At 41.9% G+C, this 7,762-nt stretch overlaps 1 protein-coding gene across 1 annotated transcript in view; it reads left to right on the plus strand.

The window, feature by feature from the left end:
• USP9X (ubiquitin specific peptidase 9 X-linked) overlaps positions 1 to 7,762 on the plus strand; it is a 5,037,693-nt gene that overhangs the window by 1,954,021 nt on the left and 3,075,910 nt on the right. The gene's annotated exons all lie outside the window — the stretch shown is intronic.

The following is a 7,762-nucleotide window of genomic DNA, read 5'->3' on the forward strand; positions in this document are numbered from 1 at the left end:
AGTGCTTCGGGACCTTTTGACTTGGGGTACTATTTAAGAGGTGCCTGTGTCCCAAAGGAGAAGGGGGATTTACTCAGGATTTTTCTAGTACCCAGAAAAGATGGTACTTGGAGACCACTTCTAGATCTCTCTCATCTAAATACTCTTGAAGGTGCCCTCCTTTTGAATGTCACTTCACACTTTGTTCACTTTTTGTTTCCTCAGGTTTGTATAGTGTCTGGATCTCAAGGAAGCTTATCTTCATATCAGAATCCATCCCCTTTTCATGAAGGTTTTACATTTCTCTGTTGCTTCCTGGCATTTGCAGTTCTCTGCTTTGCCCTTTGTCCTTTCTACTGCCCCAAGGGTATTTGCCAAATCCCTCACTCCTGTGATTGCTTTTTGTAGGCTTCAGGAGAACCAAGTCTTTCCTTATTTGGACAACCTCCTGTTTCAGGCATCCTCTCGCAAAATCTTCATTTTGCCCTTCGCCTTATGCAATGCTTAGGATTCACAGTAAACTTGAGTCTTTTCTGAGTCGTTCCTGAGGTCATGTTTTTCTGGTGTGCAGGATCCAGATTGTGCCTATGCTGGCATCCCTGCCTCCTCAAACTATTTTGCTTCTGACCTGTATAACAGTCCTGGGAGTTTGAGATCTCTGGGATTCATGGGAGCCACTATTCCGATGCTTCCTCTGGCAAACTCCACATGAGAAAGTTTCACTGGTTTCTGAAGTCAGTTTGGTTTCAACATGCGCATCCCGTAGAGTTTGTAGTTCCTCTTCTACTTTTTCACAAGAAGGAACTTCAGTGGTGGATTCAGCATTTGCCTCTAAATCCAGGGCACCCTTTTCACCCCCCTCTTCCCTCTCAGGAGCTATACACAGATGCCTCAGATGTGTGATGGGGAGCAGCTTTTGGCTCCCTAAAGGTGTAGGGGGTGTGGTCACCTCATCAACAGAAAGAGCACATCACTGTCAGAGATGAGCTCTTATAGCTTTTCATCCTCTCTTCTCCCTTTGACCTGGCAAGGTGTTTGCGGACAATGCCACAGTGATCATATCACCTTTGCTGGTTGGCACTACAGATGTGGGAACTTGCTGTTCAGTATCAAGTGACTCTTCAGGCTGTTTACATTCCTTCAGTCAAAGTATTGTGGTAGACACTGAGCAGGTCATTAACTCACTCCCACGAATGGATGCTTCACAGGGATGTGTTTCTGAACATTGTCCAGCAGTGGGGTACTCCTCAAACGGACCTTTTTGCCTTCCCCTAAACAGACAACTTCCTCTTCTTTTGTGCCAGACTGTCAGGTCCACTGGTTTGGAAGTTGGATGCCCTATCTTTTACTTGAAATGGGATTTTTTTTTTGCATTCCTTCCCCTTCCCCTCATTCCCAAAGTCTTATCTAAAATTCAACAGGATGCTGACAAAATCTTGTTGAAGATTCCCTTTTGGCAGAGGCAGCATTGGTTCTCTACCCTTCTGCATTTAGCCAAGGGCAGTCATCACAAGTTATCTCGCAGGGTAGACCTACTCTCACAAGACCGGGGATCTTTCATCTGTCCCCATCTGTCCACTTTTCAACTGACAATGTGGATGATAGGATTTTAATTCCACATAAATGCATTTGTTTGTATGTATTTATTTATTTTGAGGATGTGTTGAGTCCTGCAGGAGGCCAGGAAACCCTACTTATCGAAATGGAAGAGGTTTACTGTTTGGTGTCTTTCTCGTAACCTGGCTCCACTTTCTGTGGATGTTCCTTTGCTTTCTTTTATCCTTGTGAATTGCTCAGTGCTGGGTTGGCTTATTCTGTTAAGGCCCACGTATCAACTATCTCTACTTGTTTGCCTTTTATCTCCCCCTCTAGCTTCTAGATTTGAGGCTAAATTCCTTTAAAGGTGTTTTTCATATTAGGCCTCCCAGGAAGCTTGTTCCTCCTCCTTGGTATCTTAATTTTGTTTTGGAAAAATTGACTAAGGCTCCTTTTGAATTAGCAGCTTCAGCTTCCCTGCAACATTGCTCTTGAAAAACTGCACTTTTGTTAATCCTTACTTCTGCCAGATGATTGTCTGACCTTCAAGCCCTTATGGCTTGTCTTCCTTTTTTAGTTTTTCATAAGGATGTGGTGTCTTTGCGTACTGATCCTTCTTTTATGCCTAAGGTGATGAATGAGTTGTCCGTGAATCAGTCTGTTCATTTTTTCCCTTCTCCACAATCTGCCAGTAAGAAATGCACATGTTGGATGTGCGTAGACAACTCAGATTTTATTTGGATAAGACTAAAACCTTTAAGAAATCTCTTCAGCTTTTTGTTTCCTTTCATCTTGGGTCCTTAGGATTATCTGTGTCCAAGAAAGGCAGACTTTTCTTGGATTTCTAAAGCCATTTCTTTTTGTCCCTTTCATGGCAAGAGCCTTCCTTCTGTTAAGGCTTATTCTACTAGAGATCTGGCTTCTGGTGCTTTTTTCAAGGGTTTGGATGCTACCTGTATTCTTGAGGCAGCTACCTGGGCTACTTTGCATACCTTTACCAAGCACTACAAGTTGTATGGAATTTCCAGAGCTAGAGCCAGTTTTGCTAGGGCTATCCTTCATGGCTTTCTAGAGAGCTCTGCTGGTCCTTTGTCTTCCCTTTCTCCTTCCTGAGCTTTGGCATTCTTTATATTGTAATGAATACTGCAGCAGTGAAATGAAAAGCCATAGTACAGTGGTGTAAAATCTTACTATAACTGTAGGTTACCTCTTCACTGTTGCAGTATTCACTCCCTCCCTCTGCCCCCGGTCCGTTTCTTTTCTGGATATACTGATTACCTCTCTTTTCCTTGGACTGGCATTTCTACTGGGGCTCTCCGTTCCGAGGATGTTTTGTCTGGATGTCACCTTTATGCCCTATGCTGTGCTAGGTGCATGTGTGTGATCTACTGCTATGGTAAGATTTTATACACTGTACTTTTCTGATTTGGCTTAGGAAGTGGTTTCAGAAGCAGTAAAAGTGCAAGGTATGTGCGACAAACTAGACAGAAAAACATACACACGAGATGTTTGTTGTAATAAATGCTTTGTAAGCCTGAAATCATGTTTTGTCTCCAGGGCCTTTGTACGTTGTCACAGAAAACACCACAGTGATGAAGTACATAAACTGTGTGTGACTGTGTTCACTTTGCAGACTGGCTTTGATTGCCTGGGAGGTAGCAACTCTGATCATTCTTATTCTTCATGCTAATTTGTCTGTCAGAACTCAATGTTGTAGCAGTCAAGCTAAGAAGGAGCAAGACGGTTCCTAATAATTGGAAGCTTTAATCTGGTGTCTTTTGTAAGGAATTGATCCAGCTGTTGGGAATGCCTCAAATCTGTTTTCCTCTTCTCAGAACAGACAACTGAGGAAGCTTTGCTTCAGGACTGCTTGCATACAGGCATGGAAGGCATATTCTTTCCCAATCCCATGGACAGGAGTGTGTTCCTTTATGCTTTTTCACCATTTCCGCTGATTATCCAGTATTCTAAATGTCTCTAAGGACTCACCAAAGATTGTGGTGGTAGACTTTGTTTTTGACCCTGGCAACAGTGATTTTCCCTTCTTTTGAAACAGGTCACCTTCAAGTACCACAAGCTTCCCCACAGTCCTGATTGTTTCACACAGGACAACATGTTATTTGAAGCATCTAATCCTGAAAACTCTTGAATGCTTGGAAACAATCTTGATACTTTTTTAGGCATCTTTTTTTTTCGGTGGGCATGTAATAGGTTCTTAAGAGGTTGGTAGGCTAATGGCCCTTGAGCCCTTACAAGCCTAGTCATATTTATCCCGAGTTGCCCCCTGTTCGTGGTTAGGTGAATGAAGTTCACAGAGGGTAAGGGTCTATGGTAGCTAACACCGACTTCCTCTGTCCAGCAGGGACATGGGCACCACCCCAGGTGTGAATTTGCAGTCACCCAGACATTGATCTAGGCTGTGTTTGAAGAGGGTTGGGGAGAGACTGCTTCACATGAATTGGAAGCTTGTCCTAGAGAAGTGACCGTCTCTGGGAGATGCATCTCTCCCTCTCCGTAATAGGTAGTGAAGGAAGCTAAAAAGGCTGCTACTTAAACTTGAAAATTTTACATGTACAAGTGGAAATGATATTTTAGTTGGTGCTATTCCAAGAACTAAGACCTCCTTAAGGCCCCAGCTGTTTCTGGTTGTTGAATATTTCTGCATTACTGTCTGTTGGTCTGGCAAGGTTTGTTGGACATCTCTTATTGTCTGCCCTTGTACCACCCACCCCTTTCTAATTATCCACAAGTCAAACCATTTCTGAAAAGGGGTTTCTATTCCTGGACATCTCAAAGATGTTGCACTTATGGGATCTTAACTTTTGTGTTTGAAAAGCTTACTGTTTCTCCATTTAAATGAGCTAACCAGGCTGAATTGAGGTTAACGTGGAGGACTTGCTCTGACTTCAGCTGGGAACGCATTTGCGTTACAACCCCTTATGGTGACTCAACCCTATTTCAGTTTACACACCGACATGCTTTCTTTGAGAACTAACTCCTCTAATGATTGAAATGGTATTAGTTTACTCTGAGCCAGCATATTCATCTTCCTGTTATTTTCTTCCTGATTTCAAAAACAAGGTTGCTTAGATACTACCTAGACTAAACTTAATCCTTTAGGTAAGCCAGTAAGGTGCGTCTCCTGTGAAGGAAAGAGGAAAGGACAATCATCCTCAAATCATACTATTTCTAGATGGTTGATTCTTGCTGCTACCTTTTGTTCTCACTATAATAAGCCAATTCCAGTCAGGCTTAGGGTCCATTACATTGAGCCATTGTCGTCTTTGGTATTTTTTGTTAATGGGTGGACTCAAAGTATTCTAGGGAGGGCAACTTGGTCCTATGCATGTACTTTTACAAAGCACTGTAAACTGGATTTCCATTCCAGATCCTTTGCATAAATATTGCACCGTATTAAATCTCTTTCCTGTGTCCATATTTCTTCTTCAGATGTCTCCTGCTCCTCCTTGTTCCATCATGCAGCCTGTGTTAGACTTTCTAAACTAAAGCTTTCACTTCGCAAGTGTTCCATAACTTCAGCATCTATTTTTTTTAACTTCTACTTTACTATTCTTCTGTTCTCCATTCCCTCTTCGTGATCTTATTTTTTTGTGAAATTTTCCATATCTGCATGCCTTTGCCTATATTTCTCTTTAAATATCTTTTGAGGCTGCCTTTTTTGTGTTGGTTAATTTGGCTTTCTCCTTTGCATAAATATCATAACATGTCAAATCTTTCTTTCCTGTGTCCATATTTCTTTTTTATATTTTTCAAAAGTCTCTAGATTTTGTTCTTTATATTTTCACACTTCAGTTGCTTTTTCCGAACAGTTAAGGGTTTCTTGATCTATGCTGTTTTTCATAAATCTGTTGTATTAATGAACACAAATTTTTATTTGAAGCTTCTGACATTTTTTCTTGTGGAAGTATTTTTCTTTCCCCTAATTTCTCAATCTTTTTGTATGTCTTCTGTCTGGAAATTCTGGGCTTTTTGCATAATAGTAACAATACATAATTTCTTTCTTATCCTCAGTCCACTCTGTTGTCTTTATGGCTCTTCTTTGGCCTATCAGTTTTTGTGATTTTTGTGGACTTCTACTTCCCTCTAGAAGAATGGGACTATCCTCCCCCTGGGCCTGGCCCCATTGTAGGAATGTTTCTGTCATTTTGAGGATTGTACACTGTCATTTTCTTCCCAGTTCTGGCACCAGTGTGCCTACCAGAATTGGGCACTTTTTATCCTGGGTCTTTTAACCAACTTTTGTCCATGATATATGCTATGTAAATAGTCTATATAGCAGTGTTATCTTGTTGATGTTGCGAAAAAACAAGGTCCACCTTGTGAAGGTACTCACCAGGACTTGAGGATGAATTTGTTTCCAGCAGTACTACTCTCCTGTGCCTGCTGACTTCTCTGCATTTGGACCCCTTCCACATGGGAACGTTACAGTGGTATCCAAAATCTTTGATTCCAACATAGTCACCCATTGTCTTTTGAAATCGCCGTTGTGGGTTTTGCGAAAGGGGAAATCACTTGGAGAAATCAGATCTCTCAGAATTCAGGTCTACCATTTTTCCCTACTGCTGTAATGCAGTCGGTCTTGATAGACGGCTCAAACTTTGCTTGGGGACGGTGTCAATGGGTGTGAAAGTGTAAGGTCTGTGGGCAAGAACAACGGACCAAACCACACAAGTATAAAATAAGTGCTAGCTTTCATCTGTCTGAATCATCAGTTTTCACTGAGATCTCTTCAGTTGGCTGCAGACAATGTCAAGAATGTCATACATAAATCAGCAAGGGGAACTAGATTGTATCCCTATGCAGACTATGTCCTGTTAGCATGGGATATAGCTTTACAGCACCGTGTCGTTCTGCAGGCATCTGACATTCCATAACCCGCATTCTATAACCGCAAAATTGTATGGCAGACAAGCTGAGAACAAAGGCAGGCCCTCATGAATAGAAGCTGAATCAGGGGGTCTTACAAGTTTTATCCAAGGGGAAATTCTCTTGTGTACATTTTGCTTCCTCTGTAATCAATCAGCTGGCAGAATAATTTTCCAGGACTCCGTGCAAAAATTCCTAGAAGACAGATGCCTTTATTTTCCTTGGACAGGAATGTTCTTGTATGCTTTTCCACCCTGTCCACTGATTTCCAGGGTACTGCTGAAGATTTAGAATTCCTTAAAAGATTATTATGGTGACTCCCTTTTGGACCAGGCAACAATGGTTTCTCCCTGCTTTTGGATATGGCTAGGGGCAACTTACCAGAAGTTTCCTCACAGACTGGAATTACTCACAAAATCAAGGGTGTTTGGTAAATTCCAACATCAAACAACTACAGCCAAGCGCTTAAAAGATAGGCTCTTAATACCAATGAGGCACCTGTTTTTTGAGTGTATGCAGCAGGTACTAATGCTGGCAAGAACGACTGGTACTGGAAAGTCATTTACTGCAAACGGAAAAGGTTTTTTAATTGCTGCCAACAAAACAGACTGCATCCATTCAGGTGTAATGTTTCTCTGGTTTTAGTTATTGTGCGAGTTGGCGTCTATAGGTGTCTTAGTTCCTCCATTAAGGTTCATCAGCGACTTCAGCATCTTCGTATGGATTCCGCTGTTTCAGTGCAGTCTCCTGTGAAATGTTTTGAAAGGGGTGCTATGTAAGATGCCTCCTAGAAAACCAGTGGCTCCTCCTTGGGATTTTAATTTTGTGTTGGAGAAGTTACACTTCATTTGAACCAGCTCATCTGGCTGATGTGAGGTTCTTAACTTGGAAAACAGTTTTGCTAATTGCTCTGATCTCTGCAAGAAGGCTAAGAGTTGTAAGCTGTATTACTCTGTCAATCATATGTCATCTTTTCACAGATACAGGGATGTTCTTCGTGTTTCACTGTTGCAGTCATTACATTTGGGTAATCTGCTGGCAGGTTGCCCTCAGTCGGCCTGAATACCAAAGTCTTGGGTCCTAAGTCGGTTGCTGTCTCCTCTTCCATGACGTCCCGTAGTCAGGGGTATAAAACATGCAGCTGGCACCATTTTCCTCTGTCTTTCTTGCTGCGTGGTGCCCGAAGCAGAAGCAGTTCACAAGTGCCGATCGGCATTCGAGTTTCAGAACTGAAGTCTTCAATTAAAGCTAATTACCCAGTTGGGAAAACTTTTTCTTGCTCCTTACCGATGTCAGTAAAAGTTAATAATTGCATTACTTGTGGGATAAATTTCAGTAGAGCTGGAAAACGTTTTTGCTA

Source organism: Protopterus annectens, chromosome 5.part0 (assembly GCF_019279795.1).
Source record: "Protopterus annectens isolate FY-2018-M chromosome 5.part0, PAN1.0, whole genome shotgun sequence".
Classification (NCBI taxonomy): domain Eukaryota; kingdom Metazoa; phylum Chordata; order Ceratodontiformes; family Protopteridae; genus Protopterus; species Protopterus annectens.